General features: G+C 33.2%; 1 protein-coding gene across 4 annotated transcripts in view; it reads left to right on the forward strand.

Annotated features, from left to right (window-relative positions):
* The window catches only part of LOC122417385 (43 kDa receptor-associated protein of the synapse homolog), a 429,136-nt gene that overhangs the window by 206,233 nt on the left and 207,979 nt on the right, over nt 1–14,924 (forward strand). The gene's annotated exons all lie outside the window — the stretch shown is intronic.

Genomic DNA, 14,924 nt, shown 5'->3' on the forward strand with positions numbered 1-14,924 from the left:
ATCGGTGGACAAGTATTTTATTAGTAACTCCAAATTTTGACATTATTGAATTGTTCTAAGAAGCTTTCAAATCCAAAAGAATCACATGCAAGCTAGTAATTTCTTACTCTATGGTGGCAGAGACTTATAAGAAAATCGATTCTTCTCAGACTTTCAGGATCCTCTGGTATTATTCACAAAATTCGACGTCGATTGGATCGATACAAATTATGTTTAAATATGTGTTAAAAGTACTTGTCCGGCCCATCACTTTCCGTTTAAATTGTTTATCCAAAGAAAAGTCAGAGCTTGTCTAGAACTGATGGATCACAAGCATTCATGCAGAGGGAATTGAGAGAATTATCTTCAAGTAATTTTTACTTAATTGCACTAATTTAATAAAAAACGGAAACAAATTATTCCGCAATATAGAAGGGATATTATTGTGCATCGATAAATGAAAAAAATTGTACATAATGTATATGTTCAAGCTTCCAAAATAACTCTGCAGTTTACATTCGATGCGGGCAATTTTTACTTCCCACTTATTCTTCCAGCGAACGAGTTCCATTCGGAATAAGAACTAACCTATACTATTATTAAAAACATAAAATTAATAATGAATCGCATTTCAACAAACTTTTAACGAGATTCTGCCGTGCCATTTCGTTTTTTTATGATTGATTCTTTATTGAACGAATAGTGATGGGCCGGACAAGTACTTTTAACACATATTTAAACATAATTTGTATCGATCCAATCGACGTCGAATTTTGTGAATAATACCAGAGGATCCTGAAAGTCTGAGAAGAATCGATTTTCTTATAAGTCTCTGCCACCATAGAGTAAGAAATGACTAGCTTGCATGTGATTCTTTTGGATTTGAAAGCTTCTTAGAACAATTCAATAATGTCAAAATTTGGAGTTACTAATAAAATACTTGTCCACCGATTGATATCATAAATTTTAGTGCTGCACGTAATTCAAATGGTAACTTTTTTCAATTCATTAGAAAATACTTGGCCTCGAATTAATATAATAAATTTTAATGCCGCACGTAAATTAGATGGAATTTTTTTCAGTTGATTTAGCTGTTCGAATCTCATAAGAAGAATGAGGCATCGCTTTCCAAAATGATTTCACGCGCGATTTTTCGGTTTATTATTTTTTACTTGTTATTTGATTCTTTTGACACTTTAAAAAATAGATGCAGATTAGTTTTTTTTTAACATAACGTTTTTTCAAGATTTGTAAAATTTTTTTCGAATTGTTCTGTATTTTTTTTTATGAAATAATTTTTTTTTACAATTAAAAAAAAATTTTGTTTAAAGTTTTTTTTATGGGTGGAATTATCAGCAAACGAGGGACCATCAATGTACTTGTCCCAACCTTTTTTTTCCCTAGGGGAAGTTTATGGTTTGATATCACGTCTTTTTTCTCAAAAGATCCTTATTTATGTTCAGATGACTATAAGATTTTAGTTTAAATATCTATGAATTGTTTATAATTTTCGGCGTATAACGTTGGTTTTCACGAAAAAGACCTATTTTTCGTCGACATTATACTGAAAATATTTCGATAGAGGTTTATTCTTGGACTTTGGTTATTTTTCTCTTTGTCTTCTAATATGTTTCGTCCATTGGGAACTCAAGAGCATGGAGCAATGCGTGTTGCGGGCCGAGATATGATTTTCGGCTGATAACGTTAGGAAAAATAAAGGAAAAGAGGAAAGATAGATCAAATTCAAGACACAACAAATCCAACGGAATTGGCCCTTTTTAAATGTTGCTTTTGCATTCTGAATCTAGACATTTTCGTGTCATTCAAAACGTGTCCCCGATGAAATATATTTCCAAAGTTTGCAAGTGACCGCTGAGATCCAATTATCTACAGTTTGATAGTTGCTGAAAAAAGGCACCCGGAAACATTTATTATGTCAGAACTCAAAGAAGCAAAAAAAACTGAGCGTACTTAATTCAACAGGAGCAACGGAATTCAAAGACGTTTAAAGTATCTGCATTGGTTTTGGAGAAAAACAATTTCGGGAGAATTCAGGAATGAATTTAAAAGTTTAAAAACTCAGAATAAAATAGAAAACGGAAAATTTAGGAATTTAGAAAAGCTGAAGACGTTTGTGATGAATTTTTGAGATTACATGTTACGGTTGGAGTAAAAAATTTAAATGATTGGCACACATGCTGCGACACAAAAATATGAAAGTTTGGAGGTATTCGCTTCATACCGCAGTAATACAAACTTCAGTAGTATTTAAAAAGAAATACTTTAAAACTTGCTAAACCAAGTTCTATTACTCATTCTCATAATCAAAGATAGGGGGTGATACTTAACACACATATTTATGCACAGAAATTTCAGAGTTCGCAGGTTCCGCTGCGATTCAATGTATCTGCGCAATAAATTTTGAAGACAGCAATTTAAAATCTATCGATAAATGAGCAACTAAAGACTTCTGTGATGAGTTTTTTACTTCATATATATGGGTCATTCCATACCAAATCGACAAATTTTTTTCCCGACCCCCTTCGATTTCGCTAAAAATTTTCTATCTTTTTCTACTCCCCGAAACACATTTTTCAGGATGTTTTCAGATCTTTTTACTAAATACGGAAAAAGTTATGGATTTTTGAAAAAAAGCGCTCTTTTTTTTTCAAATTGCTATAACTTCTTTTAGAAATTGAGCTATCAGAATCGCACCATATAAGAAATTTTTGTTTTTTAATGTAGTTTAAAAAAAAAAATATGAAAAGAATTTCAGAATCCCGGATATAAGGAATGTTTTAGTTTTTTTGAAAAAACCGTCATTTTTTCAAAGTCCGACCATTTTAATTTTAATTTTTTTTTGCTCAAAAAATACTTTAATCAATACTGCAGTAATCCCCGCCTATTTCAAGATGTGCCGACTATTGCTTCTTATTTATTTTTTAGTTGAAAAAATTTTTTTCCGAAATTTGGCTTATTTTACGTAACTTTATCATGAAATTTTTTTGGCTTCTTTGCGGAACTTCAGCAGTTAAAATATTAAATTTTATTCGAAAATTTTCAGTAGTTATCGTTTAAAAAATTATTAACTTATGTTTCCAGCCCAACGTCTAAATGAATAAATGATATTTTAATACCAGAAACATAATTTTTGTATAGGTTTAAATAAATTTATTAATATTAGGAATGTAACATGTACTACACTTTAATATTTAATTACATCTCATTTTATTTCTTTTTATTTGATGATTGTCTTCTTCTTTTGACTGTACTGTGATTTAAATAACTCTCTGAAACAGAAAATGCCCTAACTTCTACCATATAATTCTCCAACGGCATAATTTTATGAATTTTTTGTGTCGCTGGTATTGTTTTCGCATTTTTGAAACGATCTTCTAATTTCTCTTTCATCAAATTGTAGGCTTCAATTGTTGAGAATCGAACATTTATGTTCGCCGAATTTTTTGACGCCCATTCGAAGAATTGGATTGGAGTTAATATTTGCTGGTCTGGTGGCAACTGTAGACTTGCTCGCGAGGCCTCTCTTTTAATTTTCCCACCGACACCGTCACAAGGCCCTTTGCCGTGCGCTGTTGCAAAAAAATTCCATTCGACCGGAACACCAAATTCTTTATAATAATATGATAAATTACTGAAATGTTTGTAATTTTTGTACTGCTGAGGTGCACCATCCGAAAAGAAAAATACTTTAGTGACTGATGACGAAAGAGATTTAATAAAATCGAAAATAATCCCAGAATAAACGTGAACAGCAATAGAATCATGGTTTAGGCAATCCGAAATGATAACCATACTTTGATGGATAAGTTGATTATTAACTTTATAATAAATAACGACTGTGTAAACTGTTGCTTGATCATTGTTCCAGTGGAATCCTGGTGCAGCATCTTGAACAACAAAAGCATAATTTTCAGCAAAGTCAACGATCACTATAAATTCGTTCTCCGTTATAGATTCTTTTAGTGCTCTTAAATAAGCCGCTTGTTGTTTTGCAATAAAATTATGTGGTAATAGAGCAACAAGTTTTTCACAAAAGTCTTCAACAAAATCCGAAGCACTTTTAATGGTTGTTTCAAGAGTCACTTTCAGGGTAGACACCCATTGTTTGTAACGAACTTCATCAATCGCATGATTATCCATCTCTGCTAGTATTAATTGTTTTATGTCTTCAATGCCTGGACAATTGGCACATGTATTAAAATAACACTCAGTCGTTGGATTTTCACATACAATTGCACGTAAACAGTCGTTATAAGTTGTCAATGGCAAATTTGAGCCTTCAGTTAATCGACATAACTTACTACCTAAAATCATGAGCTTGACGTTCTGATGAATTGAGCAAACGCAAACTGTGTGAGTACCAGATCCACCAGCTAGAATACAGTGTTTTGGTCGTAAAGATGCGAATGAAGAAAATCCAATTTTAACTTTGGGAAATCTTAATTTGAAAATCTTATATAACTCTTTCAAATTACAAAGTATTAAACGTTTTTGCGTATGAACTTTTGCACCATCATTGTTACGCAATGAAACGAAATCTTTTTTCCCTGGCATGAGACTGCTCATTTCATCGTCGTTGTAAAAATTTATAACAACCGATGACGCTTCAGCAGATAATCCATGGCCTGAAAAATTCAATTTTATGCATAAATTAATGAATATTTACTCATTGGTGTTTCTAAAAAAAAAGGAATTTGTAACTCAATATCTAACCCAATTTTTTTTCAGGTATTGATAACACTCCTTTCTCAACAGATAACTTTCTTGCCAATCGTGCCGTGTACGTAGTGGCACCCATTACTTCAACAATTTTGTCAATGCTCCAACTTGACGGCATGAGAGTTAAAATTTGTAAACGTAAAGAGTTACTCGCATCAATATCATGAAATTTATCTTTCAATTTTTTAATAATTTCAGCAGCGTCTGTATCACTGCATTGGAATTCCACATCATTTTCAACTCCTAATGCTTTTCTCAAATTATGAGCAACCCGAGTGACTTTATTGTTCAGATATGTATCATCATCTTGTCTTCTAGTAAGCAGCGGAGATTGGTTTAACAAAAGTAAAGCTTCATTTATTGTTGGACGAGTTATTTCCAAACTAAGCACAGATAAAGATGAACTACTTTGCTGAATGAGAGATTCTCCGACACTTGTTGATGGCTCTAAAGAAAACACATAAAAAACATAAATAAAAACACAACAATAATAAAATACAGAAACGTATAAAAGCTCATCAGATACCTGTCAGCTTATCGCTTTCGGAATCGATAACTTGTATAGATCCGCTTGCAATATTTTGATAATTTTCAGAGTGCTCATTGTTTTCACTATCATCACTTTCATTAGAAATATTATCAGCGCAATGTTGGAGTAACATTTTATAACATTTACTGCATATTCGATCATCACTCGACAAATTGTATCGAAGTGCTAAATGCTCAGGTATATTTCGCAAAGATACTTTTATCCTATGTTTATCCAAATTGAATGGATTACAACACCGATCGTAAAACTTTGGCATCGTAATCGCTCATAAACAAAAAATAAATTAAAAGTATTTTTTGTCGAATAATAAATATTTTATTTAGCAATATTAAATCTGCGTGACACGATGATGACATAAACAGTGTAATTATTCTTAAAACATAACCTTAGTTTTATTTATAGAAAATAGAGATGATTTCCCCTTTACCGACAATCGACAGTTGATAAATCACCGCGTATTATTAGCTGTGGGTAACTTTTAAGCCCGCTTAATTTTTGAAATTTTTCCATCGTATTACGAGTAAAAAACAATGATTATTCTAATTTTTGAAAAAGAATAACAATTTTTTAAACGATAACTACTGAAAATTTTCGAATAAAATTTAATATTTTAACTGCTGAAGTTTCACAAAGAAGCCAAAAAAATTTCATGATAAAGTTACGTAAAATAAGCCAAATTTCGGAAAAAAATTTTTTTCAACTAAAAAAATAAATAAGAAGCAATTGTCGGCACATCTTGAAATAGGCGGGGATTATTGCAGTATTGATTAAAGTATTTTTTGAGCAAAAAAAAATTAAAATTAAAATGGTCGGACTTTGAAAAAATGACGGTTTTTTCAAAAAACTAAAACATTCCTTATATCCGGGATTCTGAAATTCTTTTCATATTTTTTTTTAAAAACTACATTAAAAAACAAAAATTCCTTATACGGTGCGATTCTGATAGCTCAATTTCTAAAACAAGTTATAGCAATTTGAAAAAAAAGAGTGCTTTTTTTCAAAAATCCATAACTTTTTCCGTATTTAGTAAAAAGATCTGAAAACATCCTGAAAAATGTGTTTCGGGGAGTAGAAAAAGATAGAAAATTTTTAGCGAAATCGAAGGTGGTCGGGAAAAAAATTTGTCGATTTGGTATGGAATGACCCATATGTTACAGTTAGTTTTAAAAAGTAAAATGAGTGGCACAGTATATCAATTTTATAATTCGCAGATTTTTGCTGTATTTCAATAATCCAAATCTATAGTATTATAGAGAAAAGTTGGCAAAAGTCATGATGTTACGTTGAAATGACATAGCGAACATTGTATTCAGAAATTCTGTATGTTCCCATGGATGTTAGCAGGCATTATATTTGATCGCATCCAAAACGGAGCAACTGTAGACTTAGTGTAATGAATCTTTTCACTAATAATTCCACATTTGTAGTTTGCAAAGTGGGAATACTCAACATACATGTCATTTCATAAGTATTGTTGTCAAAATTTGTGTTTGCCTACTGCATTCCAAAGATTCGACTTTTCATATGATCAGCAAACAAAGCATCCAAAGACTTTTTGGAATAAGTTTCAAAATTTGTTACTCGACAGACCAGGTGGAAAAAGAATAACTACACTTATATCAAGACCAGAAACTGTTTTGAGAATCTGATGTACAAAATGTGAGATTGATGATCATAGCTGGAAACCTCTTGAATCACGTTACTACAATCAGCATGAAGAAATAGTAGAAAATCATAGGACACATATTAAGCAATTAATTAATTATACGTATCGATCCGCTGCAAACCAACGGAGTGAAAACAAGGATCGGAGAGGGCAGAGCCAAACTGAATATAAAGCAAAATATGGGAAACATGAGAAATAAATTAGAAACATAGAAAAAAGACTCAGAACCAGGAAAAAAATTCTATAGAAATAATAAACGAAAAATTGAAAAGTTCAAAAAAATTCAACAAAAATAAAAAATAATCGAAAAAAATTCTGTAAAGAAAAATAAAAAATTTTCAAAAAAATTCATAAATATTGGACAAATTGAAAAATGTACTATCCAAGTTACATGCAGTATAAAAATGTATGATATCAATTGGAGGCCAAGTTTTTATTGATAATTTGGAATATTTATCGAACAAATCGGAAACTTTAATTGAAATTCATGATAATTATTTTCAAGAAAAAAGTTAATGAAAAAAAGTCATAACGGAAGTTACGTGCAGTTCTAAAATGTATTATATCAATTCGAGGTCAAGTATTTATCAGTTATTCGAAATATAATCTCCGGCGACCAATGAGCGTTGAGAATCCTTGTGGGGCTCACAACGTTTTATCAAAATTACTAAAAAAATAATGAAAATAAAATCATTAAAAATTCACATGAAAGTCATTCGTTACTTCAACAAGGTACACACTTTAAAGAATCGATTCCCCTCCGACTTTCACGATCTCCTGGTATTATTCACAACATTCAACTTCGATTGGATCGGTACAAATTATGTTCAAATACGTCTTAAACGTACTTGTCCGGCCCATCACTTTTTATTCAAATTGCTCATTCGAAAACAAATTAGGGCTGTTCTATAATGACAAATATAATAAAATGGATAGAAATAAAAATAATATCTCCAAGTAATTTGAACTTGATTGTTCGCAAGTTCGTATAGCAATATCCACTTCTGATTTTCTTCAGTGAACACATACCATTCGGTAAGAACCAATGAAAATGAGAAATAATCAGGCACATTACTAGAAATTTTCGAACCTACTCAGCCATGAAATGTTTTTTTTTCTATAGTCACGTACACATTTTGATAAATATCACTAGTCGAGTACGACACGTGGATTCCTGGAATTTGGAGAAAAATGATTTTGTTGTGAATTATGACTCCATATAATATAAATAGATTAATCAACTTCATCTTTCATTTTCGTTTCATTTTGACTAGAGTGATTCGAAGAAAAATTATTTTCTCGGGAATTACTGTTCGTTAATATTAACACATGCATTAACTTCGTCTTTGATTTGTTTTCGAATGAGCAATTTGAATAAAAAGTGATGGGCCGGACAAGTACGTTTAAGACGTATTTGAACATAATTTGTACCGATCCAATCGAAGTTGAATGTTGTGAATAATACCAGGAGATCGTGAAAGTCGGAGGGGAATCGATTCTTTAAAGTGTGTACCTTGTTGAAGTAACGAATGACTTTCATGTGAATTTTTAATGATTTTATTTTCATTATTTTTTTAGTAATTTTGATAAAACGTTGTGAGTCCGACAAGGATTCTCAACGCTCATTGGTCGCCGGAGATTATATTTCGAATAACTGATAAATACTTGACCTCGAATTGATATAATACATTTTAGAACTGCACGTAACTTCCGTTATGACTTTTTTTCATTAACTTTTTTCTTGAAAATAATTATCATGAATTTCAATTAAAGTTTCCGATTTGTTCGATAAATATTCCAAATTATCAATAAAAACTTGGCCTCCAATTGATATCATACATTTTTATACTGCATGTAACTTGGATAGTACATTTTTCAATTTGTCCAATATTTATGAATTTTTTTGAAAATTTTTTATTTTTCTTTACAGAATTTTTTTCGATTATTTTTTATTTTTGTTGAATTTTTTTGAACTTTTCAATTTTTCGTTTATTATTTCTATAGAATTTTTTTCCTGGTTCTGAGTCTTTTTTCTATGTCATCCAGAAACAAGAGACCATCAATGTACTTGTCCCAACCTTTTTTTCCCTAGGGGAAGTTTATGGTTTGATATCACGCCTTTTTTCTCAAAAGTTCCTCATTTATGTTATGACGGTTATAGGATTTTAGTATAAATTTCTATGAATTATTTGCTTAGTATATTTTTATAGATTTCATTCTCATACGAACAATTTTTATGGGATAATCTTTTTCATGAAATTATCAGCAAGTAAGGGACCATAAATGTACTTTTCCCAATCTTATTTTCCCTCGGTATGATGTTCGGCTTATAAAGTTGGTTTCCACCATAAAAGACTAATTTTTCGTAAAAATTGTAGTGAAAATATTTCGTCACAAGACTGCCCTTGAACTTTGGCGATTTTTTTCCTTATACTCTAATATGTTATGCCTATTAGGAACTCAACAGCATGGAGGAATCCGGGATGATAGGCCCGGGAAATGAATTTCGGTTTATAATGTTAGTTTCCACGTAAAAGACCAATTTTTCTTCAAAATTGGACTGAAAATATTTCGGCACTGGTTTGGTCTTGGACTTTGGTGATTTTTCTCCTTGTCTTCTAATATGTTTTGTCTATTGGGAACCCAAGAGCATGAAGAAATGCGTGTTGTGGGCCGTAATATGATTTTCGGCTTATAACGTTGGTTTCCACGAAATAAGATCTATTTTTCGTAAAAATTGTACTGGAAATATTTCGTCACCGGTCTGTCCTTGGCCTTTGGCGATTTTTTCCAAGTCTTCATACCAAGAAACAACTGACGTAAAGATTTCCTTAATAGAACAGATTTCATTTATGCCTTTTCTTCAAAATTCAAATGAAAGATAGATCAAATTCAAGACACAAAAAATCCAACAGATTTGCCCTCTTTGAATGTCGCTTTTGCATTCTGAATCTAGAGATTTCATTTCATCCAAAATGTGCCCCCAATGAAATATATTTCCAAAGTTTGCAAGTGGCCGCTGAGATCCAATTATCCACAGTTTGATAGTTGCTGAAAAAAAGTACCCGAAAACTTCTAACATTTATTATGCCAGAACTCAAAGCAGCAAAAAAAACTAAGCGAACTTAATTCAACAGAGCAACAGAATTCAAAGACGTTTAAGGTACCTGCATTGGTTTTGGAGGAAAACCATTTCAGGACAATTCAGAAATGAATTTAGAAATTCGAAAACTCCCAATGGAGTAGAAAAAGGAAAATTGAAGTATTTAGAAAAGCGGAAGACTTTTGTGATAAATTTTCTAGATTACATGATACGGTTGGAGGAAATGATTTGAATGATTGGCACACATGCTGCAACACAGAAATATCAAAGTTTGGAAGTATTCGCTGTATATCAGTCATACAAACTTCAATACTATTTGAAAAGGAACACTTAAAACCTTGCCGAACCAAGTTCCATTACATATTACCATAATCAAAGATAAGGGGTGATCCGTCGCATATATATTTATCCACAGAAATTTCAGAGTCAATGTATTCGCAATGCGCAAAGCGCAATGAGCTTCGAAGACAGCAATTTCAAATCTATCCATAAATGAGCAACTGAAGACTTTTATAATCAATTTTTTACTTCATATATATGTTAGAGTTAGAGTCAAAATGTAAAATGAATGGCACAGTATTTAAATTGTATAGTTTGCAGATTTTTGCAGTATTTCAATGATCCGAATTTACAGCATTATAATGAAAAGTTGTCAAAAGTCATGATGTTACATTAAAATGACATAGCGCACATTGCATTCAGCAATTCTGTAAGTTTCTGGGGATGTTGGTAGGCATTATATTTGATCGCATCCAAAACTGAGCAACAGTAGACTTATTCGAATGAATTTTTTTTATAATAATTCCATATTTGTAGTTTGAAAAGTGGAAATACTCAACATACATGTCATTCCATAAGTTTTGTTATCAAAATTTGTGTTTGCATACAGCATTCCCAAGATACGACTTTTCATATCATCAGCAAAATAAGCATCCAAAGACTTTTTGGAAGAAGTTTCAAAATTTATTACTCGACAGACCAGGTGGAAAAAGTATAACAACACTTATATCAACACCAGAAACTGTTTTAAGAATCTGATATACAAAATGTGCGATTGATGATCATAGTCGGAAACCACTTGAATCAGCATGAAGAAATAGTAGAAAATTATAGGACACATATTAGGCAACCAATTAATACTATGTATCGATCCGCTGCAAACCGATGGAGTCAAAACAAGGATCGGAAAGAGCAGAGCCAAACTCAATAGGAAGCAAAATGTGGGAATATTCAAAAATACCGATGACACAAGAAATAAATTAGAAAACATTTATTCGATTGGAGTTTCTTACATTATATATACTAACAGTTCCGTGTGTTCTTGTTTTATTAATTATCAACCATAATATTTCAGATCGCAAAAAGAAAATTTGACGTTATAGGTTGACGAACATTTTTTCTTACAACTTCCAGACCTATTTTTGATAAACTGATTTGCCTTATTTATATTATTCACTAACTATGCGAACGTTTGCTACATTTGTCCCACACTTCGTAACGTCAAACCCCGGCCGGTTCGTTACCACACAGCTATCAAAGGAAACTCGTATATATGACCTACATTATTACACATGATATGTAATCACGCAACTGATGATATATTTACACTGGACAATATTCCGCGAACTCTGGTTTAATTGAAAGATTATCTCAGTTGACACTTATTTCCAATCGAACGAAATAATGAAATCTTGAAAAGTTTCGTTGACATATATGAATCGCGCATTTTTTTATATGTTTTATTTGCACACACAGATCACAGTCTACATTTACGCGGCCGCTTTTATACCGGTTTAGTATACCACAAGTTTTAACAAAATATACATTAACCAATTTTCACTAACCATTTTCATTTATTAATTAGAGTCCGCACACAACAGCACTTTGGGGATCATAACCTCACCTGTCAAAATGACGTTCAGTACGAAAACAAGTCTCGGGTGGTTTCGGATGTGCGTATCGATGTATTGATATCATATAACCTATTTACAAATGATATATGATAAACTTATTTTCAGTCAAACGAATTAATGAAATCTTAAAAAGTTTCGTCGACATGCACCGCGTATTTTTTTATTTTATTCTTTTTCACACACAGACCACAGACTACATTTACGCGACTGCTTTTATACCGGTTTAGTTTAGCATTCCACAGGTTTTAGTACTATGCACTTCGTTAGATGACGAAAGTTTTTTTTATTTATCCCACACGCATTTCATAATGTCAAAACTCCGTTTTTTTATACGATGATCGAAAACTGACGCGTGGTTTATATATATATATATAATATAATATCCATCTGAGCGCGGTCGGGGTACGACTCAAAAGTTAGAAGGCCTAAAATGGTGAACAGGCATTCTGTATAACGCATATATAGATATACAGAGTGCCTGTTCGCTATTTTAGGCCTTCTAACACTTGAGCCTCACCCGCGGTCGGCCTAGCAGCTGGAGGAGCCGACATCGTTGAGCCAATCAGAATGCGTAGAGGCAACAACTCTACTACCACTAACTACGTCAAAACGCGTATACGTATACGTCGAACTCGTGATGTGTCAGTAACTTTTGCATAATCTTGAGCCCGTGCAAAGTTTTTTCTCAGCCATTACGCCACCGATCGTGTTGATTTTGGGCGCAATCGAAAGAGAATTTCTTAATTAGCTGAAAGTTCAATTTTCAAAGCCTCAGATGACTCATAACTTCGGTAATTCAAAAAAATCACTTGCCAATTTTACCCCCACCACGGCGAATCGTTTTATTCAGAGAAAGTATACTCGGCGAGAGCCTCGGGCCAGCAGACGACAGGGCTGTCAATGTACTTGTCCCGAGACTCTACCGAGTCTCTTGATACATTTATTCAATTAAAGTTTACAACATCATTCTAACAGTTCTGTGTGTTTTTGTTGTATTTATTCATATATATAATCTGACGCCTTCATATATATAACCTAGCCTACTGACGATATATTTACACTGGACAATATTTCTCGCACTCTGTTTTAATTGAAAGATTATTTTAGTTAACGCTTATTTCCAGTCGAACAAAATCATGAAATCTTGAAGTTTTCGTTGACATATGCATCGCGCATTTTTTATATCCTTTTTCGCACACATATCACAGACTACATTTACGCGGCCGCTTTGATACTGGTTTAGTATATCACAAAATTTAACGAAATAAATAGTAATATGCACTTCGTTAGATGACGAAAATTATTTTTAGTTATCCCGCACGCACTTCGTAACATCATAACCCCAAACGTCAACATGACGTTAAACTTCGGCTGGTGACTTTCGAGCTCTCGGCATGTGACGTCAGTCCGCGACACCGCCGCGAAGTTAGACCGAGGGACATGAGGCCTTTGATGGTATTATATACAGACATGTCAAATTTCTAAATGTGTTAGTAACTTTTGCATAATCTTGAGCCTGTGCAAAGTTTTTTCTCAGCAATTACGCTACTGATCGTGTTGGTTTCGGGCTCATTCGAAAGAGATTTTGAAATTTAGTCTCCAAACTAATTTTCGCTTAACAAAACATCTCTTGAGCTCCGCAATGCCAGAAAATGACATGCCAGTTTTACCCCCACCACCGCGAATCGTTTTATTCAGAGAAAAGATAGTCTCGGCGAGAGCCTCAGGCCAGCAGACGACAGGGCTGTCACTGTACTTGTCCCGAGACTCTACCGAGTCTCTTGATATCGAACTAGCCCCGACGTTCGTGGCAAGACCAAAAATTATAGAAGAACTCGCATCTGAATCTACTAACGACAAAATTGTCATCAGAAAAGCAAAATCGAAAAACGCAAACAAAAATGGCTCATTGTAACCTCAAAAAAAAAAAAACTTACATTAAACAGGGAACTATATAGAAAAAAGGAACTAGAAAACAAACATAACTACAAAATGATTCAAATTTAATTATTTTATTCCGTGCGAAAAAGTAGCCGAAATAAATTTCGTCTCCCGAAGGGGGGAGGGATGTTGTGCCCGTACATCGCACTCCTAAAATAAAGAGTATATAAATTAAGCGTTCTCAGCATAAATGCATCGACGGCGAAATATCGACGTTCCCGAACGAGCGCATCGACCCTCGATGTCATCACCGAAACTTCGAGAAAGAATATCACGCCATATTGTCGCGAGAGGGGGAAAAACCCCCAAGTCTATAAATTTACCAACTAACCAAAATTCGACAGTCTTTGACGAGAATTGTAACGATTGGTCTCGAGGCAATAAAACTTCGAATTTGTAACTTCTTAAATAAACCTATTGTTGACTTGTTGTAAAAGTATCGAGTCGGAGTTCAGCTCTTTTGGCCTAAATCCCTTAAATACTCGTCCTTGATAACTCGTCCCTTTGCGACGGTCTTCGCGGACACAACACCATAATATAGTTAACAATTTCTATATATGAATATTTCCCGCTATACTTGACAATTTATATAAATATGTGCTTTCCTATGAACCTGGAATCTGGAAATACAACATTATTCCGGACGACCATATTCATTTTATTAGTCCGGTTACATTATTTTCTGTTTTTGCATCTGAACGAACAAATGTATGTTATTCGTCCGGGTTCATGGCAGTATAGCGCATAACATGAATGATAAAAGCTACGCTATACGCGCCCGCTTGAAGCAAATATTAATGATGCTTGGCAACGAATAAACAAAATCATGCCAACGAATACAGGCTTCACATTCATATATCGAAATGTTAAAGGATCACCGGCCGCAAAAATATCGTCAGAGCGCACTGAAGTTAGTCGAGTTAGCCGGCCACGAAAAATGCTCTTCCCGGCCTGAAATGCGGCCGGAAAGTGCGTACTTTCGGCTAGGGGAGCAAGAAAAGCAATTTTCCAGTCATTATTCAACGCTGGATA

The sequence above is a fragment of the Venturia canescens genome, chromosome 10, assembly GCF_019457755.1.
Source record: "Venturia canescens isolate UGA chromosome 10, ASM1945775v1, whole genome shotgun sequence".
Classification (NCBI taxonomy): domain Eukaryota; kingdom Metazoa; phylum Arthropoda; class Insecta; order Hymenoptera; family Ichneumonidae; genus Venturia; species Venturia canescens.